The following is a 12,236-nucleotide window of genomic DNA, read 5'->3' as shown; positions in this document are numbered from 1 at the left end:
TGGCTGTGCCATTAGTTAGTCAATTAGCACGGTAAGAAATTTATGGACATTATTACAATGCTGATATTGTATATGGCGTTATTTACAATACACTATGACATTATTTACAACCCAGTATTGTAAATAACGTCATGTGTATTATAAATAAATACGGCGCTATGGCATTATTTACAACACTATGGCGTTATTTACAATTGTGTATTGTAAATAACGACATACATTTCTTACTATGATCCTTTATTTTGACGCAAGATATTTTTTTTACCAAAAAATTGAAAAGGAATAATAAAGCGAAATCTTTGGAGCGAAAAGAAATTTACATGTAGCAAGAAAATTTTCTTCCGTTAATTTTCTGGAGCCACTTAAGCGACGAGCCAGGAAATCTCTACTTTTTGTAGAGTTTTCCCAAATCGTCGTGAGGACACGTTATCATGAAGATTTATGGCAGTTTGTCATGGAAATTTAAAGAAATTGATGCCAATTTTAAATTCTTATCTAAGACTAAACGCATAGACACGATATTACAAATATTATACTTTTGACTAATTCATTAATTAAAATTCCAACGTAGTACTTCTTATTTGTATGTTCGTGTAAATTGTCGGTACACAACAACAATTTTATTGACTGTATAAAAGATAACTTCAGAAACATTATAATTTTATAAAACAATGAATCAAAAAATTATGACTCACTTAACATTATATTTTAAATTGAATACAATAATTAGTACCAAGAAAAAAAAATATAATTAAAATAAAGACCGAACCTTATATAAATTAAATTACATATTTAACATGTAATTTCTCTTTAAATGGATTTTTATATTGTTATACTACAATTTTATGACTGAATTTGGGAGAAAAATTAATGATTTTAGGAAGTACGTGGGTGTGTCTCTATTTTTAGGAAATGTATGCAATTAAGTTAGTTCTACGTTTTCATTTGAAAGGATATTTTTAATTAAATGACATTTAGGGAGGTATGAGCGTGTATGATCAAGTAATTTTAGATAAACAAATAAAAAAAGTATATTTTTTTCAATTTTGATTGTGAATTATGTGATAACTTGACAGTATAAGACGAAAAGTAATACTAAAATTTTTCGATGTCCGGCGTAATTTTCAAAATAGTTAAAATTGAAAATTTTCTTTAATTATTCAGCTTTAGATATTTCGAAAACTAAGGCAGATATTGAAAAATTTTATTCTTATTTTTCGTCTACATTCATGAAGTTACAATTAATAATTAATTAATTAATTAATCATCAAAGTTGAAAGTATGATAAAAATAATTTCAATCCTGAATCTACCCTGCTCGTAGATCCCTTATATGGATGGAGACCTTTGATTCTTTTTTCTTTTCTATATATCTAATAACTTTCTTCTTTTCAATTTTTCTCATTCGTTCCAAGTGAAAATTATCAAAAACTTTCAAAATATGTCGTTTTTTGTCGTTTTTTGAGAAGGGCAATGTATTTTATATTCTTCGAGAGAAAAATCTTAAACCATAGACCTTGAATTATTACGAAAACTAAAAACAGCTTATTTTTGTCTCATTTAACTAGGCTTATATTATTATGCCGTTTAGAGTAAGTATTCTCCATGCATGTTTTTTAAACTTAACTAATTAATAAATACAAATTTTCAAGGTCTGATATTCAACACTGTCTATACAGTGTCATGGGTATTTCAATAATTAACTCAGTTAATTGTATATTTTCACTTGTTGAGTAAAAAAATTAAGTAAATAAAATAATTTGACCTTGTTAAGTAGTGAATCTTGAAATTTTTTTATTATTTTATCTTTACCTACAATTACGACTTCATCATATTTTACTAAAAAAAATGACGAGATACTTTATAAATTAGATAGAAACTCACATGATATAAACGATTAGTTATTCCTAATCTATGCATACTTAGAATTTCTTTTAAATAAATTTAAAATATAGTTTTTTTTTGAAACGATGATGTAATTGAACAGGTATTTATTTAAAAAAATTAATTTTACATATTTATAATACATCATTTGTTTATTAGAAAAATATTATCTATGAAGAATAATTAACATCTAAATGCTGTTAATTTCATAGAAATATTCAATATTTAACCTTTAGAAATATCTTTCCTCTATACAGGATGTTGTTTTCTTATCAATTTTAATAATTGATCTTTTGACTAATCTGATCTTAACACAAAACTAAAATGGTAAATCAAAGCAAAATTGTACACACCGAAAGTAATCTTTAAACAAGTTTCGTCACTACCCTGCGCCAACACCATCTGATACTATTTTTGGAAACTATTGGAATGTTCCTTAGCGCATGATATTTGTTTGCTGGTTGAGAGTTAAAGCTAAAAAAACTGCAACAGACGCCAAAACTGATATCTAGGGAATCTAGGAAAAATCTTTTTATAACTGTCAATTTGTATTTTTTTCTCAAAATTTTCTGTTTATCATTTTAAACAAGTGAAAACACTACACATACACATTACACATACAAACATGTGACACATACATAACTGATAATCAAGTATAGCACATATTATAAAATTTCCGCCTAATTGGCGCCCTCACGGGTAAACAGTGATGTTTACGAAAAAATGTTTCAAACAAAAGTTGTTAAATTTTTGATAAGGAAAATTTTTTACAATTTAAACTTTTGTTCTATCTCTAACGGTTTACAAGATGGGTCCTACGGACCCAAGACCCAATTGACCTATGATGCTCATTTACGAACTTGACCTCACTTTTTACGTCCTGAGTACGCTGTAAAAATTTCAGCTCGATATCTTTTTTCGTTTTTGAGTTATCGTGTCCACAAACGGACGGACGGTGATTGATTTTAGGTGATTTTATGAACACCTATGACAAAATTATTTTCCTAGCATCATTATTTTTAAGCGTTACAAACTTGGGACTAAACTTAATATACTATGTATATTTCATATATACATGGTATAAAAATTGAGTTGTGAAACATTATCAGAAGTTAACGAAAACCGAGATAATTTAAATTAAGTACAATGCAATTTTTATGTTATGTCATAATAAATATCTTGATCAAACCAAACGTAATGTATTCACATATTGGGTTGACTACTTCATCAGAAGCATGTCTTTTTTAAACTAATATTACAAACAAGGTCTTTGGATTGCTTTGAATCGTGGTAAATATTTCAAAGATATCAATGATAATAAAATAAGGCTTTCCTAAAAGTCGATAATCCTGTTTTTTTTTTATGCATATTTATTAATAATTATACTAAATTATCAATTTTTTTTATTATAATATGCAAGATTTTATTAAAAATTTTATTTCCCTTAAAAAAATAATTATGACTTCATATAAATTACGAAAATTACTATAAAAATCAAAAAAAGTTGCTCAGACAAATTTACAATAAATTTTAAATTAATGAATAATTAATTTTTGAATAAATTTATTGACAAAAAAAACAAGTTAATTCAAACTTTTTTCGGTAAATGTTTACGCAATTTATTCTGCGCTTGATTTAAAACTAAAAATACAAGCTAAATATTTTGTAACTATAATTTTTATTTTGTCAATATATAATGTCTATTTCCGGTATATATAAAACCAATACCATGAAACTTCCTTCCGAAATTTTATTATTTATAGTATTATAGTAACACATTTAAAAGATTGAAAAGTTTGTGGAGGTGTTAAATTGATGGGAAAAATATTTATCTTTTTTTTATAGATATTTTTATTACGTAGGAAAATTTTTTAATGGCCATGACATAGATACTTTGAGATTTATAAGAAAAATTAAAATCAAGGTTGTATGTTAACAAAAACTTTAAATAATAATAAATCAGTGAACAGATGTTTTAAATGAAATTGATTTTGTCAAACAAATGGTGGGAAAAAATGTTTTTAAAACATTGTTAATGAAATATTTGCAAAATAAATTAACAGATATTATTTATATTTCTCCGAATTGGAACCTTAAAACCTTCTAGAGACAGACGGCCCTTTAATTGAATGGAATTCATCTAAATTCATCGATTGAGCTTCAGAAGTAACTTAAGAACGTTCACGAAAAACACGTAGTGTATATGGATTCTCATTAATGCCCTTTATAAACAGGGTAAATTTTGTATGTTTATTAATTAAACAAGTAAATTTATAGATTTGAACTGCAAGTAAATTTGTGTTTTTATACCATGTATATATGAAATATACATAGTATATTAAGTTTAGTCCCAAGTTTGTAACGCTTAAAAATAATGATGCTAGGAACAAAATTTTGTCAAAGGTGTTCAGAAAATCACCTAATTAGTCCATTTCCGTCTGTCCGTCCGTCCGTCCGTCCGTCTGTGGACACGATAACTCAAAAATGAAAAAAGATATCGAGCTGAAATTTTTACAGCGTACTCAGGACGTAAAAAGTGAGGTCAAGTTCGTAAATGAGCATCATAGGTCAATTGGGTCTTGAGTCCGTAGAACCCATCTTGTAAACCGTTAGAGATAGAACAAAAGTTTAAATGTAAAAAATGTTCCTTATCAAAAATTAAACAACTTTTGTTTGAAACATTTTTTCGTAAACATCACTGTTTACCCGTGAGGGCGCCAATTAGGCGGAAATTTTATAATATGTACTAAACTTGATTATCAGTTATGTATGTGTCACATGTTTGTATATGTAATGTGATAAAGAAATCAACACTGACTATGCACGGTATTTCAACAATTAACTCAGTCAATTGTTTGTTTTCACTTGTTAACATATAAATCCTCTATTGAAGTGTTTTTAAAGGTATGCTTTATTATGTAACAAGGCTAATTTTCTTAAGATTAATTTGGAAAACTAATACTCATTAATTAAAAGCATGACAAAAGTTTTCCTATAAAGAAAATTATAAGAAGCAGCACTCGTTTTTCCATAAAATTAATTTAAATATGATGAAATGTATGGTATTTGTGTGTTAATTCTTCTAAAAGCGATTTTCTCTCAATGTTTAAGCATCAATATTTCAAAAATTATGGTATATATCGAAAAATATTACTCTTCATTTTCGTCTAATTTTCCCAAGTTCTAACAGAATTCACCTTCAAAACTCTTAACGTAAGTCTCAAATATTTTCATTCATTTTTCAACATTCTTAAGGAAGTTCCCTCGCCAGTAATAGAAAAAAATAAATTAGTAGATAATGATCCGAATTTTTAGTATGTTATAGTTAACGAAATATATTATTGTATAAAACAAAAATTTGGGTATCTTACCGATCAATTAATAAAAACTCTCTTAATTGATCGGTAAGATACCCAAATTTTTGTTTTATACAATAATATATTTCGTTAACTATAACATACTAAAAATTCGGATCCTTATCTACTAATTTATTTTTTCTATTATTGCCGAGGGAACAGTGGCGGATTTAGAGATTTGCCGCCCGTAGGCTATTCAATTTTTGCCGCCTCTAAATTTTGATATCTTACTACGCAATTGCATGCCTTAGGCGCGAAGCGCGTAGGTATACTCGACTCTTGCCTAAAAATCTAAATCCGATGTTTTCTCACATTAAACCGTGTCTAACAAATACGATGTACATGTATATTATTTAAAAAGCAACTTATCAAAAAGAAAAATAATCGCTGAGCTCATGAAAATTATTTGTATTTTCTAAAAAAGTTGGCTTTGTGAAAAAGTTAACAAATGTAAACATTCAATTTAAATAATTCGTGTACGACATAAGCGCTTAAGGCATGATCATTTGGATTTTCCAAACTTTTTCTTACTACAAATAAAATAATTAACTGATAAAATGAATCCATTTTCTAATCCGCAAATTGTCTAACTTCATATTTAGTAGAGGGAATTTTTTTATTGTCATGTTTCAATCGTTCAAATATCAGTTATTCGATTGATTTAAACAAAAAGACTATACTTATTCTGAATCTCTATAAGATATCGAACTAGTTTTTTATTTAATAAAAATTAGTCAGTATTTTTTACGCATAAAGAAATAACTTTCTGGAATAGAATTTGACAATTTGCAAACTTGCTGCAGCAATCATGATTAGACCATCGATACTGTATCAAGATTGAATTGTGTAAGGAGATCTCATAATTATTAGGTACACGGAGAAAAAATTATAGTAATTATCAGTGAAGAAAATATGTAAAAATAACTAAATTTCGACCATAATATGGAATCGCTATTGCGATATTCTAAAAATTCATGATCATTACATTATAATCAAAAGCGTTTAGCAATTGTTTATGCAGAGATTTTGAGATATTTATTATTTAGCACTGTATATAGGACTATATTTCGGTTTTTGTTGAATATTTTAATTCCTCTATAATTTTTGAAATTCGTATTTTGTGTGTGTATTATAATTTTTTCTAAATTTTGTCAATCGAAATAAAAAATTTATGAACTAAATTTGCCGCCCCTTAAAATTTGCCGCCCTAGGCTCCAGCCTACTCAGCCTGCTGGTAAATCCGCCACTGCGAGGGAACTTCCTTAATGAGGTACAAGAAAGTGAGCTATTTGTTCTTGTAATATACTTCTCACAATTTGAGTGGAGACCATTTTGGACAGCCCTGTACAATAATATTTCATAATTTTTACGAGTAATAAAAGAAGATATTATCATAATAAAATACTTACAGAGACATGAATAAGAATCATATTTATAAACCTTAGAAGTAATTATCTTGTTTTTTTTTGTTTTTTTTTTCATTTATTTAATTTAATTGAAAAATTTCTTAACATTATTTACCCGAATCAATATATTGATCGATAAAACAGGTATTAAATATGTTATTAAATGATTACTCAATTTGGAAATAAATATATTGAATTTTAATTTAAAAAATTTAGTACTTTTACTATAAGTAATATCACACATGTGATGTATAGATAATTTAGTTGAATGTTTAACACCCTCTGGCTTATGTCTAAAAATCTCAAAATAAAAGACATTAAGAGAATAATATCTTCCATCTATCGTAAATTAGGCAATTAATTTAAAAGAAAACTGCTCAAAATTCTATTATTCAAGATTGAGAATATAATTGATATGAATTAAATTGAATAATTTTTCTCTATTAATTAATTCACCTTAAATACCTGACGATTTTTCTACGGGTTTCTTTGGTATGAGTAATTGATTATTACTGATTAACTTAAAAATTACTTCATACCAATGATATTAAAATTTACAGCAAATTAGATATTCAAATCGATTCAAAATAGTCAATATATTCAAATCGATTCAAAATAGTTTTTAATTATATGGTGATAAATGCTTATTATTATCATGGAATGTATCGCATTAAGGAGGTCTTCCCGCTGGTCATAAATGAACACATATTTTACCGAAATATTTTTTAGAAATAATTTTAAAACATTTCAATGAATTGCAGACAGTGAAAGTGTCGCCCAATTAGCGACGAATAGCATATCTCTTTGAGGAAATTATAGTGGAAATACGTTTTTATAACTTGATCTAGACAATAAAACGAATTTTAAATTCTTCATGGTAGAACATTGAAAATGTACATTTTAACATTTGCTCATTTTTTTTTTTGAATTTGGTTGACTGACGGACGCCATAATAATTATTTTGTAACGTTGACTTTTCTATATTCCTCGAATTGCTAACTCGATCCTAACAATGCCACAATTGCTAAAATCAATTCATACGTTTTTAAAAGCTTTAATTTAATTTCAACAACAACGAAGAGCTTTTAATTAAATTTTGCAAGTTAAATTTGACCCACTTCCTGATTTCCGATTGAGATGAATTGCAGGTAATGAATGATGAATGAAGAATTTCGATTTGCACAAGCATGACATGATTTTCCCATCGCTTCCACCATATTTGATATACAAATTTTTTTCATTTTTAAATAAAAAAAATATTAAGAACAAATACTGCTTATGGGCAAGCTTTTCCTGTACTAAAAAGTATTACATAATTTTTCTTATGAGTCACTCATACAAGCCTTTTTAAAAGCGTATGTCGTTAACTTTCCTCGATATTTTTAATGGAGTGTGTCCAGCTTTTACAAATAGTCATGTTTGAGTTGGCTCATTATGAATTTATACATTTAAGTACAATAAAAGCTTATCCCTAAAAAGTAATTTTTATTTAAGATATTTTCAAAAACTAGCACGTTCTGTCCTGTGTACTAATACTACAATGTATACCTACTTATGCCCCCTCCCTACCCATAATTCATTTACACATTGTATATTATCGACTATAACATCGAATTATTGACGATAAATTAGACATCGATTTAAACAATATTTATTACCGTAATGTCCTTAATTACGGAATTAAAACACACGCACAATGGCAATCCATCATAGACCTACGGATGGAAAATAAAAAGGTTTTTTAAGGACATAAGTATTATAATCTAATTAATATAAAAAAAATAACTATATGTTTGCGTGGTCGTACAAATAGTTCAAAATTAGTGTAGGTGATGATTTTCAAGGGCAGTTGGTTACTAATTTTTTTTCCTCTAATACTAGAAAAAAATTTTTATTCATTGTCTTTTGACTATATATTGAATACTGAAAACACGCTATAATATCCTGATAGACATATTTATATCATATTTATAATTATTTTATTTCGTGTAAAATTTCATTGAATATGTCAAGATTGCGCTTTTGTTGAGAAGCTTATTTTATTTACTTCGATTTCAAATTTACTTTTATTTACGTTTTACGTTCTTTAGGTGAAGTGGTCTCCAGGCCATTTGCAGACCTAAAGTCAAAATTGCCTGCAAACTGAAGAGTTGATACTTCAATCCTTAAAATCCGGTACTTATTTCATCCCTTTCCCAATTCCAGATTGTTGATTTAGTATACATAGTAAAACCGATGCAGAACCATTCTGCTCCAGGTATTATTTTCCTTAAACTAGAGATTTTGGCATATAATTCTAACATACCAAACTCATCGAAATGAGTTTTGGTACTATTAAGATAGTATGAGCGCCAAGGCAAATTTAGACTTGTGGTTGAAATTATTTGTACCTTATTTTCAACTTTGATGATAAATTTTGTTATAACTTCATGAATGTAGGCGATATATAATGATACAATTTTTCGATATCCGCCTTGGTTTTCGAAATATCGAAAGCTAAACAATGAACAAAATTTTCAATTTTCAATATTTTGAAAATTACTCCAGATATTGAAAAATTTTTCCTTACATTTCGTCAAAATGGCACTGACACTCGTACATTCTTAATCGAATATTGTTTAACCATTATTCCAACCATACATGGAAAAGGACAATTGAGAGAGAAGCGAAGGAAGTGAAAAAAAAATTGGGGCGAGCTGAAGACGATTGCTCGACTTAGGGACAGGCGGAGAGCTCTTCTGGATGGCTTATGCTCCCATAGGAGATAAAGGAAATGAGTCAAGTAAGGTATTATTCTAACAATGGTTAATACTTATTTTTATAAATATTTCCATCAAAGACCAATAATTTCCTCACATACTTAAAATCGCGTTTTCATGATTTTCTCACAAATATACAAAGTTACTTGGATCTCTATGATTCTATCGTCTTTATTATAGGCCAATAATCATTTTCACATACATACATGCTCGTCTATCTGAGTAGCCACCAATATTATAATATTTCATATAAAAAAATATTAAGAATAGACAAAAATTAATAAATTCTGTGTAAAAAAAAATGTTTTTTTCTCGTAATTTATTAATAAACATTCCCAAATAAGTTCATACAACATATTTTTTTAAATTAAATCATTGAATAATGCATAGGTAATACATATTCATTCATTATTCATTAGAATTTTTCAGAACAGATGTCTCAAACTTTCATTAAAAAACTATTGGCAATTTAAATTATAGCATTTTTATTTATCTTCATTGTTTTTCATTGAAAAAAATAATATTCAATCAAAACTGAGGGAAAATGTGTCTAGGTCGAATTCCTTATATTTGGAGAACATTGTAGTTTATAGTCCTATAAACATGTGTTGTACTTTGCAGTAGGTACAGTGAAACTTGGTTAAGTGGGACCTAGATAAATGAGAAACCTCCATAGCTGGAACTCATGCTGAGGTCCCAACACTTTAGCAGTGAATTACCTCTGTTAATGGGCAAACCTCTATATGTGGGGTTCGTTCATTCGATTTAATCGCCATAGTTACCTCTATAACTGAGAGAGCGAGTGAATTTTATATTCATTAACCTCTGTAACTGAGAACTGAGATAACATCGTTTTGTTTCCACAATTCCGCACTAATTTTGAGCCTCAATGACCTTCAGTTTTAATTTTGCTTTACTATCATGGATGTTTATTTGAAAAATGCCGAAACGACGGCTCAAACCGTTATCAGTACGTAAAAATCTGAAGTTAATATCCGTTTATGAAAGTGCTTTGTAGAATTTAATGTGCTAAATTCTACTCTTTGCGGCATAATTCAGAATAATAATAATAATAATATAATAATAATGGGGGTTTAACCTCCGTTTTTGCGAGTCATGTCTAATCACAGAGGCCACCCACATCATTATTTGTTAATCTTTATTTATTAAATTACAAACATATTTACAATTACATATTTGATGTGGGTGGAGTCGGACCCGCAACCTAAGCCTAAATAGACAAACGTTCTAAAACTAGCGCCTTAGACCGCTCGGCCATTTAGGCTCTTTATAACTCAGAATAAAGATTCAATCACAATGTTCTGAAGGAGAAGGAAAACTAAAACGTGTACGTTTATCAGAATATTCTAAACTTGATCAGTGTTGAAGAAAACGTGGTTGAAGAATTTTTCATCAATTAAGTGATGAAAACCCAGAAGCGAAAAATTTTGATATTTGTTGACAATTCTAATAATATGCCCGAGCATCTCTTATATTTTTTGTTCCATGCAATCGATTTTTTATGGTTTTATCCCAAATCAAAAATCGATTATATGGTAGACTAAATATAGAAAATGATCTGAATCTCTTGTTAATATCTTCATATCCTTGCTAGCGACTGATTAACTGCACATTTACAAAAAAATTTACTGAATTGAGCTACATTTTTTTAATATCGACATCCTTTAAATTTAAAAAAAAAAGTAAATCACAATTAAAATTCATAATACAAAACATTTATTTCACTTGATATCATGTAAGCCATCATTAAACTTCAAAGAATAAAAAGTAGATATTTTCAATAAGAGTGCACTTTTTAACAACACTCATATGTAAAAAAAAAAACATTTCTTATCGTCTCTTGAGTATGAAAAATACATAAATTTTTACACATGACCAACTTTATGAATATTCATTAGATAATTATTTATAAAATGCGCAAATAAATAAAATATATTTAAAAAAAATAAATACATAGATTATTTATTAAAAATTCAAGGGTAATTTTATAACTCATCTTTTAAAAGTATATAGCGTTAAATTTCAGAACAAAAGGGACTGTCAATGAACTCTTAGGTAAATCATTTCTGTTTGATATCTCAGAAAATTCTAAAATTGATAACTCCTTTTTTATCTAAACTAGATAGTCTTTTTTAATCATCTTTTCATATTAAAAGAAGCAACAAAGCCATTCAATTATTTCAAACGTTCTCCTATTATTTGACTGTTCCGTTTTCAAAACCGTCCCGTTTCCTCGGGAAGATAGCCTATCCCTTTGATTCATATAATTGGTGGAAGAACAGAGAAGTTTAAGCTATGTATTAATAGCTGTGCCCCGCGGTGTTACCCGCGATCAAAGAGGGTGGTTTTACTGGCGATTAAAAGGGATTTTGAGAGGTTTTATCGTTACTCTATAAATTAATCAAGAAAACCTTCTTAAGAAAAAAACCTTTCAAAAACATGGTTCTTGTATTCTGTCCTATAGGAACCGTGAATTTTTCCACGATAAAAATTAGCCCATGTCATTTTCTGGCCACAAACCTACCACTACCTATATGCAAAAAAAACATGTCGATTTTTTGCTTTATGGAAAATTAAAACAAATGTATCCCACGGGAATCATATATTTTACCTGGATAAAAAATGTGCTATTCCAGACTATAATCTATCTCTGTGCCTAATTTCATTGAGATCCATTCAGCCGTTCTGACGTGATTGAGTACCAAACATCCATCCATCCAAACTTTCACGATTATAGATATTTCGGAAGAACAAGTAAACAATTTGAACATTAGATACACATTTCAAACAAGCGGGAATATTCACAGAATT

The sequence above is a fragment of the Chrysoperla carnea genome, chromosome 1, assembly GCF_905475395.1.
Source record: "Chrysoperla carnea chromosome 1, inChrCarn1.1, whole genome shotgun sequence".
Taxonomy (NCBI): domain Eukaryota; kingdom Metazoa; phylum Arthropoda; class Insecta; order Neuroptera; family Chrysopidae; genus Chrysoperla; species Chrysoperla carnea.
Note: the sequence above shows the minus strand (reverse complement) of the source record.